Here is a 21,181-nt window from a genome sequence, read left to right on the forward strand (position 1 = left end):
TTTTCAGCTGAGGAGGATCTTCCTAAAGACCACGGACTTCTCCGTTTAATGATACTTAGGGTACCTGTTGTCTGTGAGACAGTGATAGTCAGGGTATCCGTAAATTAGTGCCTAAACACCATTGTTGTTGGCGTGATGTCGTAGTTTGGACTCTTACTCTAGGCAAGACTGCTGGTTTAAGGATGACAGTACTTATGTTTGTAGGTGACTATGCCTATCCTACAACAAGTCGCAGCTGTCGGCCCAACCCTTCCGGCTCACTAGCAGCACCTCACCAAAAACCCAAATAGTAAAAGGTGATTTGTGGCAGCCTTTACGCATGGACTCAAGAGTATGACATCTCAGGGAGTGTTGTGGTTAAACAGAGATTACCTCTTTCTCACAGATACATCATGTCTTAACCAAACACAGGCAATAGCGAAGATGCAGAAAAGTTTCAATAGTTTTTATTTAACACAACTGCAATCTGCGATAAGTTGCATGGCTGCAATGATTAGGATAATGAACAGTGCAAGAAACAGAATTGTAAAGACAAGAGTCATTATTACAAATACCCCTACCATCTTGCAATAACATGAAAAGACATGAAGTGTACAATCTGTCCTAATATCCTATCATGATAGGCCTAACCTCCTACCTAAAGGAGAGCTGGGTATGTTAAACCTAATCTGGCAATGCCATGTCCATGAGAGGAGCCCCCAACCCTCATTACCTTGGAATGAGGTCTCTATCTCAGACTCCGCAGGAACATGAAGACTGAGTCAGCGTCAAGATGAGGTGCAGCCTCGATATCAGCGATGGTGGCAATGCCCTCTGGTCAGAATCCATCTGATTATCTGTTTAAAGTGGGGTGTATTTATACAGATCTACTTGGACCCCTGACGTAGGTGTGTTCCCAAACAATAGATAACGGCATGCTTGGGGTGGTAATTAATAGAAACAAAGAAGCAAATGGCTGTATATATACAAATAGAGCAAATGTATGTAAAGTGAACGCCATATGGGGCCAAACTGTAAACTAAATACCTGACTGGATAAAGGGGTATGATTCAATGTCTGAGAATACTGGTTCAACTGATTCCATAAAATACAAGCTAAATACCAATAATATAGGTATTAGCAAGTAACAGAATAGCTTGCAAAGGATATCTATCAACTAATGAAAATAAACACTGATAAGGACATCCTCTAGTCAATAATGCAAATATCTCTCGGAGTGTTAGTAAAGGGATACAAACTAAAATGAAAATGAAAATGAAATAAAAATGAAAATAACTCTGAATATAAAAATAGAATGAAGAATAACTGCGATGATGAAAGTGTAAAAGTATATATGGAAAAAAACAAACCGTGGGGAAGTAATAGAGTTTTCTCGTGAGAAGACTATTCACGAGTGGATACGTATATGATCACAATGGATGACTACAAATGAAGAGAAATTAAGAGACTTTACTTAAATAATGGCATTTTCCCAAGGAATATACTTGTTCAATCCTTTTTCACATTTATCTAATTTAAAGATCCAGAAAACGTCTTGTTTTTTTCCGGATTTTGTGATCCTCTATCTGTCCAGAATTCTTAATTCTTTTTAGGACAGTCCAGGAGAGATCATCCACTTTATGTCCATACTGCCTCCAATGTGGGACCAGTGGAGCACTCTCTTTGTCATTTCGTATATTTGACATGTGCTCCAATATTCTGATTTTGACTTCTCTCCCTGTTTCTCCTACATATAGTAGAGGACACAGGCACCTGATTAGATAAATACAGTTGGTTGTTTTACAGTTGGTCATGTCAGATAATTTGTAGTTACTGCGTTTCCACGAGAATGAGTCGCACCACAATCGCTCTGGGGCAAGCTTTGCAGTTGCCACATTTGTGATTGCCTGTCATAGGTCGATTGCCATATATGGATTTCTGACAATAGTTCTCATTTTTGGGTAGAGTGACTCTCACTAGTTTGTTCAAAATATTTTGATTTTTCCTAAAAGATAAAAGGGGGCGTTCTAATGATGCTTGGTTAGAATTACTGTTAAGAATGTTTCAATTAGCAAGGATTATTTTTCTGATTTTTTCATTTAGATTGGAATGTTGGATTACACAGACTATGGAGGATGTAGGTTTTTTTATTTTTTTTCTCAAACATACTGGTCCTATTGTAGTACTTGGCTCTTTTATAAGAGTCTCTAACCAGTTTTCTGGGGTATCACCGCAAGAGAAATTTCTGTTTTAAAATGTTTGCATGGTGTTCAAAATCATGAAGACTAGAACAATTTCTACGGACACGTAGAAATTGACTAAAGGGTATCCCTTGTTTTTGACTGGTGGGCTGAAAGCTGTCGTAATGTAGTATGGTATTTCTAGCTGTCGGTTTGGTGAACAGCGACATCTCGAGTTGGGAGCTATTGTGACCAATCCAAATATCTAGAAATTCAACTTTGTCTCTGCTGGTATGGATAGTAAATTTAAGGTTGGGGTCACATAAATTGATCCACTGGCTGAATTCTAGAAGAGATTCTTCTTCACCTGTCCAGATAAAGAAGATATCGTCTATGAAACGTGACCAAAAATGGACGTTTTCGAAAAATGGCGCCATCTTATTATAAATATGGGTTTCCTCGAATGAGCCTACATAGATGTTGGCTACTCTTGGAGTGCAGGCAGCCCCCATACTGACTCCTTTCTTCTGTTGGTATGTCTGACCGTTGAATTCTAAAAAGTTTTCTCGTAGAACAATATTGAGACACTGTAAGATGAAGGTAGAATGTTCTGTGATGCCTTCTTTCTCAAATAGGTGGGCATCTGCTTGCCATGCCTCTTTCTGAGGGATATTAGTATATAATGCCTCAATGTCCATTGTAACTAGTAGTTGAATGGTCGAATTGAATGGAAGACCTTCCAATTTGGCAGTGATATGGCTAGTGTCTCGAATATATGCTGGAAGTAGAGCCACCCTAGGGTTCAGGAATTTCTCCACATGTTTAGATAAAGGTTCTGTCAAGGCTCCTACAGTGGAGACTATGGGTCGCATTGGAGGGTCTGTCTTATTTTTATGTATTTTTGGGACTCTGTAGAACACAGGGGTCCTGATCTTCACTGGGTTGAGGTATTGAAATTCTTGTTGGCATATGATCCTATTGTCTAGGGCTCCATTACTTATTTTTATTATCTCTTTTTTTACTCGTTCATGCCAAATATTCCCTGTTCTTTGATAATATTCAGGTTCGTTGAGCATAGTTTGAATCTTAGATTTATAAATTTCAGTATCCAACAATATTATGCCACCTCCTTTGTCGTACGGTTTGACTGTAATATGATTATCTTTTTGCAGTCTTTGCAGGGCCTGATGTTCTCCTTTGTTTAAATTAAAGTAAGGTCTAGGAACAGATTTCAACAGAGATTGGATCTTGTTAGACACTATGTTCTCGAAGATTTTAACTTGAGGACCTACCATATCAAGATGAGGAGTAAAGGTAGAGATTCATTTTAGTCCTGATAGATTCAATTCTCTAGTGTCTATTTTATCTCCAAAATATCTAGTGAGTCTGATTCTTCAAAAAAAGGCATTAAGGTCAGAAAGAAGGTCAAATTTGTTAATAGAAGTAGTGGGGATGAATGACAGCCCTTTCTAAGTAAGGACTCAGTATCTGTGTCTATGGGGGTAGTTCTAAAATTGAAGACCGGTACTGCTTTTTATCCCTCCCATATTGTTGTCTCCGGGTTTGTAGGGTGTGAGGTGGATTGTCCACATTCTGAAATCTGCCTCTCTGATAGTTCCTGTATCTCATTCGGGGTCTTCCTCCCCTGGATAAAAAATGATTCGGACGACTGGGGCCTTCATTGGGGCCTACCCTTGCATTATATTGTTCGAACTGATTGGAGGTTCCTTCTCCTTCAGATTCTGAGGTATCAGAGAAAGTGACAATTTTTTTTTTTGTCCAGAATTGGCGGTCTTGATCTGGTACATTTTGCTGTTGGTTTGCATAGTATCGATCTGATAAATACGGATATGCTCGTTCTTTTGTAAACCATCTAATATCCTTTCTAAGCTTGTCTGTCTTTCTCGTGACTAGATATAAGTTGAAGGATTCAAGCTCTTGATTAATAGCTTCTATCTGTTTCTTCGCTTCCTGTAAGGAATCTTGTGTTCTCAGTTCTTCATCTAGTGACTGGATTTCTTTCATAAGGACTTCCATCAGTTCTCTCGCAGTCTCTATTATAAGGATCATCCAATCTCGAGAACAGGCGATTGGAGATCAAAGACCATTTCTCTAGGAATTGTCTGATCTCTACGAAAAGGCCTGGGATGTTTCTTACTCTTAGGCCTGTTGGAATAATCCCTGCTCTAAGATATTCTAAGATGTAATCAGCATGTAGTTCTGTACGTTTAACTTTTTTCTTTAATTCTAATAGTTTATACCAGCCTTCTTTAGGTTGATTTGTGGAGATCGATGTCCCTGTGCCTGATCTAGGCTGATCTAGTAGTTTAGCTAGATCTTCTTCACTAAATCCAAATGTTTTAATGGACTCCATAATTAAGTCAAGGCTGGTAACAGAAATAATTTTTTCCTCTTTTTTTCCTCCCCCCCTCCTTTTCTCAAGATATTAAATGAAAAAAGAGAGAAATGATAAAATAAATCTAGTATGAAAAATAAAGAAATTAGAAGTGCTACACTCCATGCACTAACTTCTTAGACGCTAGGAGTATGTGTCTCATGCAGGTTAGATGTGGTGAAAGGTAAAGTTTCCAAAGTGACTACAAGGGCTAGCACACAAAAATAATTTTGTATATATGAGATATTAAAAAATGACTGCACAAAGAAAAACTATATAGAAGTACAGATAAATAACAAACAACTGGAATAATCCAGACCCCAGAGACAATGTGTCGCAGTCGTAGGAGAATAACTATAAGGGGGTTCCCTGAAAGAATACACTTAGCTCAAGCAGGGAAATAATCAACGTAGGGAAAACTACTAAAGGATCTACTCGAATACACATGAAGGTACAATAATCTTCAAGAATAAAACACTATAGTTTTTGATGGTTGCAACTCTATACAATAGAACCTGTTAAAGACAAATGATGCTAGGCTGCTAAACAATAATAAATGATCACAAGTAAAGTAATTCTATTACAAATTTGTACATTTTTTATTAAATTATTATACAATCATAGGAATATATGGATACCAAATATAAAAAAACAATGAAGGAAAGGGACAACAAAATACCTGGCTCAGACACACCACATTCAAACTAAACAAGATAAAATAGTGAAAAATGTTTTATATACAGGTGAAAATCTACACAAATAGAGCTAGTCCTAATGACACAATAAGACTAAAAAGATTCTTAATAATAAAGATATACAAATACTGGATCTTCTAATACAAAGATAATCTTATAAAAAAGGAAACAATTGTAACGTGGCTCTGTCGAAGAGGTCCCGTAGGGACCGGAGGCCTACGCGCGTTTCGGTGTTTTTAAATATTATGGGTCACCTTCATCAGGGCCGTTCCCAATGGTACTGTTCAATAGTAATCTAGTCTTAGCAGCCGAATCTTCTGGTCAATTTAATTGTAGGTTCTGGATATACTTTGATAGTGTAGTCAAGGTATCTGATAAAGAGAATTATATAGTAATATAAAGATACGATTGTGCTAGCATCTTGAGAGTCACCTGTCTTCATTTTACATATACACCACTCAAGAGTGACATATTGTCATATTAGAATGAATACCCAAGGAGTCAAGATAGGCTTTGGATTATATTATTGGTAATAAAATAGAAAAATAAAAAATTTTAGAAAACATAACATACCGAGTGATAGAATAGTTACAATGGTTAATTCTAGATAATACGTCAGTTAGTATGTTGTGATTAGAGGGTGCCTTATATTGTGCTGCTAGTGTTCTTTGGCTCCATTCAGTGACAGCATGCATCCAGGCGTGTGTTAGAAATAATAATAATGAATTGTTATTGAAAATCCTACTTGGGGAGTCTTTTATTCCATTTTTTATGATGCAAACGTCTTTATAACTGTTTCAATTTAACTGAAAGGCACAATGGTGCCAATTGTTGTGAAGAAAGACGAGCTAGCTGAATGGCAGAAAACATATAATAAATAAATAAATAGATAAATGCATGAATTACTAAATAAACAGGGCTAAATTACACAATGAGTAGTTGATGGATTAATTATGCTCTGTAGGTACTCGTAATATAGTTAGTATGTATTACTAATACTATTCATATACCCTAGTATTCACCTGAGGTTAGCTGGTTTCAACAGCATACTACCTTCACATTAACTGTAGCAGGTTGACTGATTGCAATTCCAAGCATATCCAAACAACATAACTTTCATTGTATTTTTTCAAAGCCAATCACAGAGTTAGTTACCTTTTTTCTTACAGTCACTACCTAATTTTAGTTCTCTGCACATCTCCACCATCCAATCAAGTATGTTTTGTTTAAATATTTTACTTGCTGTCCTCCATTCCTCATCTTCAAAGCTGCCTCATTCTGCTGCAGCCTTTTCCCGTGTGCTACTCCTGCTTGTCTACAAAATCGTCTGAGTCTGGATTCTGGGCCACAGTTTTGCGTTTTGGTCCAGAGAGAGTGCTAGAAAGAGTGGCATTGACAGGGACCTAGGTTTACCTAATGTAGAAATTACTTGGGTTGGCCAGAGAGAGTTATAGTAGTATCAATCGCCGCCTTTGGTTGAAAGCATTGAGGATTGCCAACGTTCAGACGTCATGATTATGCACTGTGGTGGCAATGACCTAGGCACAATTACTGAATTAGGACTGAAAATCCTAATGAAGCATACATTTACTAAATTAATGTCATTTTCCCACATACTGTCTTGGTGTTCTGCAACAATTTCCAAAGAGAGGAATGGCAGTGGTCAACCCAACTCTGTCTGCAGACAGAGAAAACCAGGAAACATTCCAATAAAGTTGTTTCTTCAATTACCTGAGACCACAACATAGGCTCTAGATACCATAATAACTTCAACATGGATGGAATATATCGAAAAGACGGAGGCCATTTTATAGACACAGGTAACAGGGTGTTCCTCAACAACTTCAAAGAATGTATCCTGTTCTATGCCTAATTATCATCTGCACACCATAAACACAAAGGCTCCCTTTCCCACACACTGGTTCTTTTGTTTTCAAATCCTTTTTTCTTCAGCCAAATAAGGCATCTACTGACTATGTTTCAGGAGGATCCGCAATAGTTCATAGATCCATTTCCAACCAAAAGCACTCACTCAATTCTAAAGCAGCATTGCAATATCAAACATATCCTATTACAATTGATATAACTTTACTACAGCCTGTGTGTGGATGTGTGAGTAGCTGTCTAAGTAACTGTGAGTGTGAGGGACTATATGGGTGTGTGAGTGGGTGCATTAGTGGCTGTGTGGGTGTGTAACTGGGTATGAGAGTGACCGTGTGGGTGTGTGAGTAGCTGTCTAGTTACTGCATGGGTGTGTGACTGGTTTTCTGGATCTGTGAGTGGATGTGTAAGTGCCTGTATGGGTATGTGAGTAAGTGTGTCAGTGGTTGTGTGGGTATGTTAGTGCTTGTGTGGGTCTGTGAACGAGTGTGTGAGTAGTTCTCCGGGTCTGTACGTGGGTATGTGACTAAATTAGTATGTGAATGGATGTGTGAGTCATTTCTGGGGCTCTGACTGGGTGTGCAAGTGGCTGTATGAATGTCTGAGTGGGTGTGTGAGTGGCTTTCTTGGTCTATGAGTGGGTTTGTGAGTGGCTCTATGAGTATGTGAGTGGCTGTGTGAGCAATTGTGTATTTGAACAAGTGGGTGTGTGAATGTCTGTATGGGTGTGTAAGTGGGTGTGTGAGTGGTTTTCTGGGCCTCTGACTGGGTGCGTGGTTGTCTGTGTGGGTCTGTGATTGGGTGTGTGAGTAGTTCTCTGAGTCTCAGAGTGGATGTACCAGTGACTGTATTGGTCTGTGAAAGGGTGTGTGACAGGCTCTGAGGGTGTGTGACTGGGTGTGTGAGTTTCTTTATGGGTGTGTGAGTAGGTGTATGAGTGGTTTTCTGGGAATAACCTTGTTTGTGTTCATGATTTGCCCTTCAAATGAGGCTTCCCATTTGAATACCGGCTTTTGGGCTCACATCCTGTGTAGCTTCCTACCAGGCAGAGTGACACCTCTGCCAACTGCAGGACTCTATTGTTCATACTTCTGGGATTAGTTCACACATTTCCCCATGAGGGTAGAAGGCTGTCTTGTGGCAAACACCTGTGAGTGGCCAAGGGAAGACGAGCAGCAGAGCGGCAACTTTCTAAAATTTGAATTTCTTGAAACGTTTCATTAAATCAGACTCCGGCATCAAGTTGGGTTTAATTAACAATCATTTTCATACCTGGAAGTCTCAACTTTAGTAGTCCCATTCAGAAGTTAACACACCTGAGTTGTCAGCATGTAACCCCATACTCATCAACAAGGCTTTCTGTAGTAAAAAACAACTTCTTACTGTTAGGATCTACATACAAGCATGCCAAACTCTTTAATATACAGCACCCAGACTTAGAACTCAGTAGGCCTTCTGTACTCGCAACATAAATATTAAAGATGAAGGTTTGGGTTTTTCCATTAGTTTAACTGGCAAATTCAAGTTAGCAGTTTAAAACTGCTCTGTCAGTCTGCAGTGGCAGACTAGGAGACATGTTTGCTTGCTGTTGCATCCAGGGATGCACAATAGGTGCTGCAGCCTTGGTGTAACACCTTAACATATAAACCCTGGGTACCACTGGTACCACATACTAAGGACATATACGTAAATAAAGTTATGTCAATTGGTTGGAAGCCAATCAGACATATACTTTGTAGGGTAAGAAAAGCGGCACTGATTAGCAGGTCTCAGTCCACTCTCGGAGTAAAAAAAAACAGCATCAGTCCAAAGCTTTGTGGCTGATTATGCAAAAAGAGGGATTTGTTTACATGCCATGACTATGGGAAGGTGGGAGAAACATTACCTCTCCATTTGGATTGCCTAATTTGTGCCAAGTTGTCGCTTTCAGTTCTAAGTTTCCCCAAGCCTTCTAAACACCTTTGGGAACAGTTTTTCAAGATCCCATTCATAATGTAGTTCATAATGAGACTACAAAACATCTTGTTTCAAGATCACTTTCAGAAGTTGCTCCTCTCAAGATAAGTTGACAAAGCACTTAAAGCAAGCAAGACCGGAGCTTAGAAGTCTATGACTGATTGGATCACAAAGATGTCAATTCTATGACATGTTCTTCATGGACCAGGGTGGTTTGAAAATAGCCCCCACTTGGGACCAGTGTATGTTGGGAATATGTGGGATAAAAAAACCTCAGCTATACATTATTAGGCTATTGCGAGTCATTGCAAATTTCTGAGGCCATATGAAGGAACAAGACCGAAGACTGATGTTAGAAATGGGGTCTCTAATTGGCAGTGGTTTGCACTCTGTCCAAGTAGGGACCCACCCTCTAGTCAGGGTAAGGGAGCCACACAGCTAAGATAACCCCTGCTCACCCTCTTGGTAGCTTGGCATGAGCAGTCAGGCTTATCTCAGAGGCAATGCATAAAGTATTTGTACACACACACACACACACACACAGTAACACCGTGAAAATACCACAAAAGTACTTCACACAAGTTTAGAAAAATAGGCATTATTTATCTGAATTAAAAAAGACCAAAACAACAGAAATCCAACATATCACTTTTTAAAGGTTTCAGTAACTCTTAATCATTAGGAATCAATGGTTGTATCTTTGTAGCACAAATTACCTGGTGTGCGTCAGAAACAAAGATAATGCAGGCTACATGGGAGGTGAGGCCCTGAAAAGCACAAAGGGGTGTTGGTTCTTTACTGTGTATGGGAGGTGATGTGTTGATTCTTTCCTTAAAGGTGAGGCAATGCATTGGTGCCTTACTGGCAGGGGAGGTGATGCGTTGATTCTTTCCCCCCAGGAAAGGAGAAGGAATTGAATCCCGGACACACAGCCTCGGTTCCTTAATGCGGTTCGGAGTCAATGAGAAATTGACGCCCAAGGGATGTGGCATGGAAAATTCAGACACGCTGAATTGATGCGTGTTGATGTAGCCACAGGAAAACAGGTGCTGTGTTGATTCTGCTGCCATGAGACAGGCACTGCATCGATTCTCCAGCCACGGGACAGGCTCTGTGTCGATGTTTCTTCCAAGACGCATCGGTGAGTGGATTTTCTCCTTCAGGTCACCAGCTTACACTTTCAAGAGCCCAGGGACTGGAGTTGGCACCACTTGGCAAGTCAGGACTCTCAGCAGAAGAGCCAAGGCACTGACAGATGAAGTCCTTGATGCCCCTGGGACTTCTTAAAAGGAGGCAAGCTCATATCAAGCCCTTGGAGAACCTTGGAAAGCAGGATGTAAAAATCAAAGTCCAGTTCTTTCACTTCCAAGACCGAAGCAGCAGGTCAGCACACAACAAAACAACAGACAGAGTGGCAGTTCCTCCTACTGCATCTAGCTCTTCTCCCTGACAAAATGTCCTCAGTCTAGAAGTGTTCTGAAGTTCTGGTCTTACAGGTCAAGGACTTATACTAATTTCTGCCTTTGAAGTGGGCAAACTTCAAAGGAAAGTCTTTGTAGTGCACAAGACCCTGCCTTTCCTGCTCTGGCCGCAGACACACAGGGGTAGGAGACTGTTTTGTGTAAGGACACGCATAGCCCTATTCAGTTGCAAGTATCAGGTCCTCCAACCACTCTAGCCCAGGAAGACCCATCAGGATATGCAGAACATACCTCAGCTCCATGTGTGTGACTGTCTAGAGTGAATTCACAAACAGCCCAACTGTCATCCTGATCCAGATGTGTATTCCACAAAAAGGCACGGGCACAGAATGGTTTAGCAAGAAAATGCCTACTTTCTACAAGCAGCATTTTCAAACTTATAATTTAAAAACCAACTTCACCAAAAAATTTATTTTTAAACGTGAGTTCAGAGACCTCAAACTCCATTTCTATATCTGCTCCCAATGGGAAATTACACTTGACAGATATTTCAAGGCAATCTCCTTACTCCATGGGAGAGATAGTTCTTGCAATAGTGAAAATCTAATTTAGCAGTATTTCACTATCAGGGCATCGAAAACACACCAATACATGCCCTACCTTTTAAATACACTGCACCCTGCACAAGGGGCTGCCTTGGGCCTACCTTCGAGTTGAGTTACATGTAGTAAAAGACAAGGTTTGGACCTGGCAAGTGGGTGCACTTGCCAGGTCGAAATGGCAGTTTAAAACTGCCCATACAGACAATGCATTAGCAGGTCTGAGATGTTTACATAGCTACTCCTGTGGGTCGCACAATCAGGTCTGTAGGCCCACTAGTAACATTTGATTTACAGGGCCTGGGCACACATGCTGCACCATACTAGGGACTTTCTAGTAAATCAAATATGCCAATTATGGATAAATAAATCACCAATACCATTTAGACAGAGAACACTTGTACTTTAGCACTGGTCAGACGTGGTAAAGTGCCCAGAGTCCTAAAGCCAGCAAGAACAGAATTCAGCTCAGGATCAAAATAAGATGGTCAGAAGCCAAAAAGACAGAGGAAACAATGCAAGAAGGGCCATTTTTAACACTTGAGATCCTTTATACCTTTTATATGTTATTGGAACTCTGTGGTCACTTGCAATATCCTTGTGATGTTCAGCAGGTTGGTTCTTTATTCCTTATAGTACAAGGTCACACCATCACCATCCCATTAACCACTTACATTTTCTGTGACGCTCTTTCACATGAAAGAAATAGGATGCTTGTAAAGAGGAAGAAAAAGCTAGAATTTCTAGTGCAAAATTAAACAGACCAAAAAGCAGTTAGATTTACGTTGGGTTTTAGAAGCAGTTGAATACATGTCAGATATTTATTTAAATGTTGTAGCTCAGAATGTGTACCTGTAAAGAGTTTATGTTTCCCATTCTTACCTAAATGACTGGAAAAAAAGGTTGCTTAAATATGTCCTTTCTGTTTATCACCCTTGATCTACAAAAACAGCAGAGGAAGTAAACTCCCCATTCGGTTTTCATTTCTTAAAGCACAGCTTTAATTAGGTTCTGTGACCTGCCTTGCCATTCTGCTGTTGGCCCAGGCAGTAGATGTGATATCAGAAGTCACCTGTAATAAATTATTACAGTTGAGCCGCAACAACGTTTTTATTACAGGCGAGTACACTAGTTAGATGTCACATATAGAAAGGAAATTAGAGAGGGGCTTCTAAACAATGATTGTAAGTTCCCATACATTATATAAATGAATCTTCACATGGCACCTACCAATGTTGCTTATCACCTCTTGACAGTATTTATTGAATTCGTAGGCCTCCCTACGCCCAGTGTGGCATGTGACAAACAAATCAATGGTTTCTGGCGAATCTGAGAGAAACACAATGTTTACAGTCGGCATTTTGGTTAGGGAGAAACATTTTCAATAGCCTTTTTCTGAGTATGTCATATAAGTCAATGTCTTCCGTTAAAAATTGAAATATGTTTTTCCCGCAGGACCAGTGCAGTGCATCAGGAGACCCTTCTTGCGTTCTACTCTCAAATGCTGATGGCAGTGATGAACTTATCAATGTCCTTGGCTCATCGACTCCATCTTTGTCCACGGTTCCCTGAAAAACACATTTATTGGGTAAATTAAAAGGAAGATGTACTTCAGGAGTCTGATGGTGCACCAATGGTTTCATACATGGGCCAAGACCACCTATTTGCCAGTGTACACTGTAAGGAAATGCACCCAGTGAATACAATAAGGAGGTGTAAGTCAAAGATCACACTGTGGAGCACATAACATATAGAGAGATTGAACCAAGGTACTTTGAGCTTCAAGTAGTAGGTTACCCCTCTCTTACAGCTAAAGCTGGTTGATCCCAACTGCCTCCAGGCTTCTGTTTTGAGTGTTTACATCACAAGCTTAGTAAAGAAAACGCGCGTGCACACGTGGAAACACTGCAAATCCTGGAGTATCTTGGTTGTGTGGTCAACTGCGTACAGGCACCTATGCAAGCAAACTTTCTGAATACTGTGACCGTGCTCCTGTTTCTCACATCAGTGCCTTTCCCACACCCGGGCTCCTTTGTCGTCATTCACATACCATACATCACACCATCTCTAATGCACGTACACCTTTTAACGTCTATGAAAATTCTACAACTTTTAGATAGACGACATCAGGGAAGCTGTGCGGGCCATGGAACCAAGGGATGTGTGCGTTTGTTGGACTTCTTACCTTGAGCCGGCCCTAGTACTGACAGCGGCGTTTCATTCGGGGTGTTGCGTTGGCAGCAGGACTGAAATTCCAACCGCAGTGAGAGCGATTGGCCTGTTCTAGCGCACTAGCTGCATAACTTCCCCTTGGCTTGCGTCCAATTAGAACAAAGTTCATAGTGTAGAAGGGAAAACATCTCGTGTGCTTATCCAGAACTGCGCTTTGAGAATGGTGCGCGTTGCACTTGAACGTCTCAGTCTTGTGACCTCTCACCTACTTCTGCGCTGGTTTAGTGGCTGAATAGACCTTGCCAGGAAGCTATTACGTATTTTGCACACAATCACATGCCATTTGAGAGCAAGGCTCTTTGAATTGCAATAAACATGAATTGTGTTAGCAAAACACCACCATGTAAGACCAGAGGCAATTTATACCAACCATGCACTATAGCGAGAGAGTCTAAACCGACAAAGCTGGTACAATGAGTTCAGCATATGCAATAAATGATAGGTACCAAGTAAATAAGAGCCAGCAACAGGTAAAATATTTTTGGGGCACTCACATTATTTAAGCCTCTAGCTCATAAAAGATTTCATGAAACATACCAGTCAGGCACATTGTAAACGTGTTATATGTACTTGTTTCAAGGGAGGAAGGAGCAAAGTGTCAGCGAGTTAGTGTCAGTTGGCCCATTGCATTATGGTAGATGCAGTTCTTGAATTTACTCGTCAGTAGAAAACTGTTTGCCGCCATGAGGAGGAGCGAGTACTTGCATTTCTGGTGATGTGTTTCTGAATTATTGTCTGTCTGCAGCAGAAAGTAGAAGATAGATTTGGCGAGGCTTGAAATGCTGTTTGCATATCAGGTAATGTACCATTCTAAAGTATTGCATTGTATCGCATAACTCGTCAACCACATGACTCCCGGAGAAGGTGGCCAGCAGTAGCTCTGCTATTGCATTATGGTACATACAATTCATAGTGTTTTTGAATTACAGGTAGAAAAGTCGTTAATACCAGTGTGGCACAGCCAGTGCTTCCATTATTGGGCACGTGCTTCTGAGTTCTAGTCTGTTTTCAGCAAAAGATAGAAGGTAGATTTTGAAAAGCTTGAACTTCTGCTTGTAGTTTTTCAGGTTAAGTAATGCACAATTCCAAAGCACGCAGGTGCATCTAATAGTTCGTCAACTAACCTTGGGATGGCTTAACAGTCAAGGGGAAGGAAGCACTCTGCCAGCAAGTCAACACCAGTTCTCCCATTGTATTATGGTAGTTGCGGTTCATAGTGTTTTCAAATTACTCACAAATAGCAACGTGTTTAACCAAGCAGTGTGGGCAAAGCCAGTAAATACATTTGTGGAAAGGTGTTTGTGGGTTTGGGCCCTCTTCAGCAGATATTAGTAAGTAGGTTTAGAAGTGCATGAAATGCCGCTTGCATTATAACTAGTACCACACCAAAGGATGCAGGTGCATTCCAGGACCTCTCAACCAAATAACTCCCAGATGAACCGAACAATCACCCTTATCCCTCCATTGTATCTGAACCATGACTCTGAGGGGCTTTTACCGTATGTTGGTGTCACCCAATGTGTCTTTTGCTGTTATATTCTTCCTTGGCCATATTTATTCTTTCTGCTGCGTTTATGGAAAGTCAAAGTATGTGGAGCGATTTTATTTTTGACTGAATTTGCCTTCAGTTTCACCATCACTAGTTTTATCTCATAACCACTACGTGGCACTCCTAAGTCTGCTTGGAAGAAGGGCCTCTCTCCGCCTTGGTTGAGTGTAAACTAATTTAGCTATCAGTTTAACATGTTATTAGGATGAGCAGATAGAATAATGCCTGAACCTCCACTCCTCAAGACACAATGGGCAAATAGCCATCATTATTACAAATGTGGACATAATTGAGAGGCAACACTGACTTTGTGGACAGCCCTGGCACATACAAAGCTGGGTGCAGAAACATGCATTACTTATCTTCAACAAGTGTTGTCATTGCTTGGTCAACAGGGGGCACAGTCTGACCCACATCTGCTACTAGAGTTCCTCGGCTTTGCCCCTTGCCACCTTTCTAACTTCTGAAGTGTGCGCTTTACAGCCGATGTACTACCACAGTATCAGCACAAGAGCTCGAAGAACGTGCCACCCTTTCCCTAGCCATCTGAAACAAAGGGAATGATGAAGCCGCTGCTTGGCTTAATTGAGCATCGGCACTAGAACCAGAAGCAGCGTCTTGACCTAGTGGGTCGTCCGACCCCAAGGAGTAATAATAATACATTAGCAACAATTGAAGGAAGGTATGTGGAAATATGTAATCCATTAAACAAAATTGTTTAATGTTCTTAAATTAGATCAAACCTCACACGTTTGAAATCATGTAAAATTATTTTTGTGGAGAAGGGTACTCCCATTTTTCAACACAGAAAGTCACAGAACCCCTCTGATCCGAAATCTCTCAGAGTCATAGCCCCCTCGAATCAGAGGCCTTCTGAGTAGAAAGGGTTTATGGTCACAGTACGTTAGACTATTGGGGCCTTTGAGTGAAGGCCTCTCATACAAGGAAGCCGTCAGTCAGAGCCTTCTGATGCAGCTGCCAAGTTTCCCAGGTCCATGCGTAATGTGCTGCTCCAGCCCAGGTGTGCTTCTTTGAATTCCGCGACTTGTAGGCTTATTTATTCCATTATAACACCTCGGTACCAGAGTCTCTACGAGTCAAAACGTTTTATTTCAGAGTTTCTCACTGTGTGAGGATTTCAGAAACCTTGTGAAAAGAGTATCAAAACCCCTCAGGTTGACAGTATCAGAGCACCTATGAGTAGAGCAATACAGTTTTTTGAGGTACTCAGTCTGGTTTCTTATAGGAAAACATTGTGCCTGGGGACCATTTGTGGACTACCATGCCTGTAATATTTATAGAGTGTACGTCTCTCCAAGTACCCAACAGAGGTCACATCCCTGGTGTAAGGCAGTAGGAGTAGGCTGGGTTGCTGCTTCCACCATGGAGTCTGAATTCCTTGCCCACAGACAAGGCAAGGTTGAGAGGGGCAAGTGGCCTGAAAGCCATGCTGCTCTAGTGCAGCTCTGTCCTGCTCTACAGAGAACAGAGCACACCAACCTGCTGTAGAGCTCCCTGACTGTGGATAGATCCTGGTTTCATCAAGGACCCACGAACTGCTAGTCTTCAATTGGCTTTGTGCATTAACTGAGAAGTTGTACTGGCTGCTTGCTCCTAATTGCCACTGGTGTTAAGCGGTATTGTGATCTTATGGATTTCCACCAGAACCGTCCCTGCTGACAGGTGGTCTTCTGAGTTAATTTAATCTTCTGAAACAGAAAGGTTGATGTAAAAACCCCAACTGAATTTTTAGGCCTGCCTTTTCTTAGCACTGGATGTTCCTGCTGATAGTCATCCCTTGAGAGCCAAAGAAAGAAGACAGTCCCCGTTGCCACACACGTTGCTGCCTGGGTGCTCACCAAGTGACAAGGTCAGTTCTTCCAGTAGCAGGCTCGCCTATAATCAGAAAGGTCAAGTTACAAAGAATGCAGTAAAAATCTGATGAATCATGGAGTTTATTAAATACCTCCAAACTCAATGAAATTTCACCTTGTGATGAGTGGTGACCAGATCTGCGAACTTTGACATATACGTTTGACTGTTCAATGTTTTGCTGGATTCAAGGGAGCTTGCTGCCCATTGGAAAAAGTGGCAAATTCTGCCGATTCTCAGGGGATAAGCATCAGGTGTCTATGGTGCTGTGGTGATTAGTGTGCCCATATGAAAGCTGGCGAGACTAGGCTAATGCTAAAAGAAAGCCTGCTGCACTGCCTCTCCGAATGCTGACCATCCTGCTGAAGAGGCAGCATATTGTATTATGATTCTCCATCAAGGAGTTGGTGGCAGGCATCTTCTAGCATATATCTTAGGTATCAAGAATGCTGTTGGCAGAGACGGGAAGGATGGTGGAGTACCTGAACATTAGACTACATTGCATGGCAGGCAGCTGTTAGTACGAGCTTTCATCACATTGCTAGTGGCCTTGTGAACCATCGGAGTACATTTCAAGTACGTCGAGCACTAATGTGTGTCAATAAAGTGTACACGTCTGTCTTTCACTGACACATATCCTTTGAGATGGCAGGCTCCCACACAGTGAAGAGAAGGGTGAAGTACATGAGGAAATGTAATCTTAGGGCCGTATGCAAACTTCACAGGAAAGAACAGGGTAGGGACATGTTCTTGAACTTGGCGGGAGGCATTCTTGAGGATCTGTTGGTTATGTTTTCTCTTGATTACATTGCTACGTATCAAGAGCAACTGAAATTAGTTAGAGAACTGTTTGGCCATCAATGAAATACAGATCATGAATGGTACACTTTCTACCACGCACATCAGGCATGAGCTGACTTAATGGATAGTTATACCATGAGGCTGAGAAAACAAGTTGCTGAAGGCAACTTTCCCTCAATTCATCAATGAAGAGGTGATGTGACTTGCATTTATTGAACCCAGTATGGGAAAGAAACTGCTGAAAGATCATACCATTATAAGAGATCTGTACAGGTTAATTGTCCAATGTGTAGTTGGTCAGATTCAGATGCCCTTTCCACTCTCCTCTGAGAAGGTACTTTTTTTGCTCCTGTCCAAAAGAGTTAGACTCCAGGACAAGTCCATTCTCACTTACCTGACTGAACCTTCATTTGATTCTGTCTTCTAGAGGCTTTACTTGCTGATACCTTTTGTGTAACTCATCAGTTTCCCCTTTCCACTGGCCTAGCATATTGGGGAAGAGAAGCCTGATTTGCTTTATGACAGCTTTAAGCAATTTCTCTTTGTATTTCCTAGGTTGCCTTGATTGAACTATATTAAATACTTTATGCATGTACTGATTACTGATTTATGACTACTTTGAAACATTTGAGTGTGTAACTTTGCTAATCTGCTAATCTTTATGACTGGCAAATCTATCATTGTGGGGCCTAATGTGCTTCAGTGTAATGTACTGTACTTGATTTGTTAATGTCATATGCCAATTTGGGACTAAAGGTCCATCTGCTCGAGTGCAACTTGTACTTGAGTTTTCACCATGCAAATCGGCTCCAACAAATCTGGTAACAGAAGATTGTTCTCATTCAGGGATAGGGAGTTAGAATTTTTACCAGAAACAGTTAATATTTGCCCCAGCCCAGTACTTAAGTTTGCATATACGTTCTGCAAGGTGCAAGTCTGCTGCAACACAGCTTTTGCCGCTAGAACGTAGTTCTCGACCCTTGGACCAACAGACAAAAAATAAAACAACCCACATGTTTGATGGTCTCTCTGTTCACTCTTGGCATGCAAGCATGCCCAATTTGCATGGTTTATGGTTCAGTGTGCTAATTCACATCACTCTGTTGAAGAGACGAGGCCAAAAATAACGGTTCACAATTCTTCGGCTGGGTACTGTACATCGGCACTCAGAAGCGAATGGTAGTCCTTGTTGCAAACTTACCCAGAGACTGAGAAAGGAGAGCCCTGCAATCAGGTCCTGTAATGTCAATAATTTTGGTATTGTGACCCAGGGGCTGCCAGGCTGTCGGAACCGGACTCAAGAGACAGTCTAGTGGGGATTGGAATGCTGAGCAGCATGATGTAGAAAGTAGCCAGAGTGTGACGTGTGTATGTATAAAAAGCCAGTGTTTTGGGTATGTAGGAGTGAAGCTCTCTGTGAATGTGCAAATGTGTGTGTGTGTGTGTGTACAAGTTTCATAGCATATGTATGCCTATTGATGATTATTTACCCACTATCACCCTCTGGTATAACACTGCCCCTCGCATTTTGTTGATAATTCCTGACTGACTGTGGGAATCCAGGGCAGAATTGTGCCCACACCTGGTCTAGTACTGGCTCTCGGATAATGCTGACAATTCTTGGCATGTTGTTAGTATCCATGGCTTGTAGATTTTCACCTCTAGTAATGCGGCCTTGTGTTTCTGGCATATTGTGGGCATCTATTGCATGATGGTGCTCTCCCTGGTATTATTTTGAGCCTGCTCAAATGGTGGTAATACTTGCCATATTGTGTTTATCTATGGTAAGGTGACGCTCACACCAGGGATAATGTCCTTGCCATAATGGGTCTAATTTCTAGTATATTGTAACCAATTACAGAACTATTGTGCACAACTCTGGTATTGTGCTGGATCTTGCATAATCCTTATAATTCTTGCCATACTGTGAGCATTCATGGTATAATGGTACCTACACTTAATTAGTTTAGACCCTGCAAAATGGTGGTATTACTGGGCACAGTGTGGGCTTCTATAGTACAATGATGATCACCCCTGAAATAGTGCTTGCCTTAAAAAAAACGATGGCTCCTTAGGGCACCTTATGGGCATCCATAGAAAGATATGATGATACCTGGGCAGGCTAGACAGATTATATCCATGTGTTGGGGTATATCGGAGAACTGGATGGATAATGCAAATTAATGTTTGGGTACCAAACATGCATGGAAGCATGTCACAATATTAAGTGACAAAATACTCTTCTGCAAGAATATCGAGTGCACACTATAGACTACCACTGTGTCACTAAGGTAAGCATATAGGAGAAAGTGTAACTTTAAGATTTTGTATGCTTTGAAGATGTATGTATATATAAGTCAAAGTATGTAGATGTGGAGGTAAAAATAGCAGATCTATTTTTACATATATGTACTTACCTTGACAGTACAGCAAAAGCTTACGTTTCACATTTGATATTCCTGGAGGAGGATATTAAAAACTTGATATTGTGACACTACACCAACATTCATTTACTCTTAGTTACAGATTGGGAGACAAGAGCTAAATTTGAGCTTTTTTCTTTGAATGGTCAACTTTGTAGGGGCTTTGGAGAATCGAGTTTATTTTGAAAGAATGAAAATATTGTATCTAATAGCAACATGTGAGTATTTCATAATACCATTGTAGTCTTAGATTTGTGTATTTTTTCATCCTGTCCCTTCCTAGGAGATTCTCATACCGAGTAACTGAGAACCTAGTTGGAAGTGGCGGGATGACAAAAGGAGGGGATGTAAAATTGAGAAATGCAAGATACTTTTACAAATAATAGGTCACGTGAAATAGGATTTTTGAACTGCCTGTTTCACCAAAGGATTTTTAGACATCTGTGGGAAAACTGGGCTTAAAAATGCCCCTTTCTTTGAAGTCTGAGCTGAAGTCCTCCATTCCCGCACCTGGTGAAGGTAAAGCTTCCTTGGCACTCCATGGATGTCCTTCATGAGTGTTAGGTCAGAACCTATAGCTTTCTAGAGTAAGTTTATAATAGTGTTGTAAAATGCATTTTTTGCCAAATTTTTAGGTTTAGACTTAGACAGGAAACGTTACTTGCAAGACATTTTGGGGGTCATTCTGACCCCGGCGGTCTGCCAGGGTCGGCGGGAGCACCGCGACAGGCTGGCGGTGCCCCGCAGGGCATTCTGACCGCGGCGGTTTGGCCGCGGTCAGAAGAGGAAAACCAGCGGTCTCCCGCCGGTTTTCCGCTGCCCAAATGAATCCTCCATGGCGGCGCAGCTCGCTGCGCCGCCATGAGGATTCTGACACCCCATACCGCCATCCTGTTCCTGGCGGTTCTCCCGCCAGGAACAGGATGGCGGTATGGGGTGTCGTGGGGCCCCCGTAAGAGGGCCCCAAAAAGAATTTCAGTGTCTGCTTTGCAGACACTGAAATTCGCGACAGGTGCGACTGCACCCGTCGCACCTTCCCACTCCGCCGGCTCCATTCGGAGCCGGCTTCATCGTGGGAAGGGTGTTTTCCACTGGGCTGGCGGGCGGCCTTTTGGCGGTCGCCCGCCAGCCCAGTGGAAAACCCAGAATAACCGCAGCGGTCTTGTGACCGCGGTGCGGTATTCTGGAGGGGGGAACT

The sequence above is a fragment of the Pleurodeles waltl genome, chromosome 10 (genome assembly GCF_031143425.1).
Source record: "Pleurodeles waltl isolate 20211129_DDA chromosome 10, aPleWal1.hap1.20221129, whole genome shotgun sequence".
Taxonomy (NCBI): Eukaryota; Metazoa; Chordata; class Amphibia; order Caudata; family Salamandridae; genus Pleurodeles; species Pleurodeles waltl.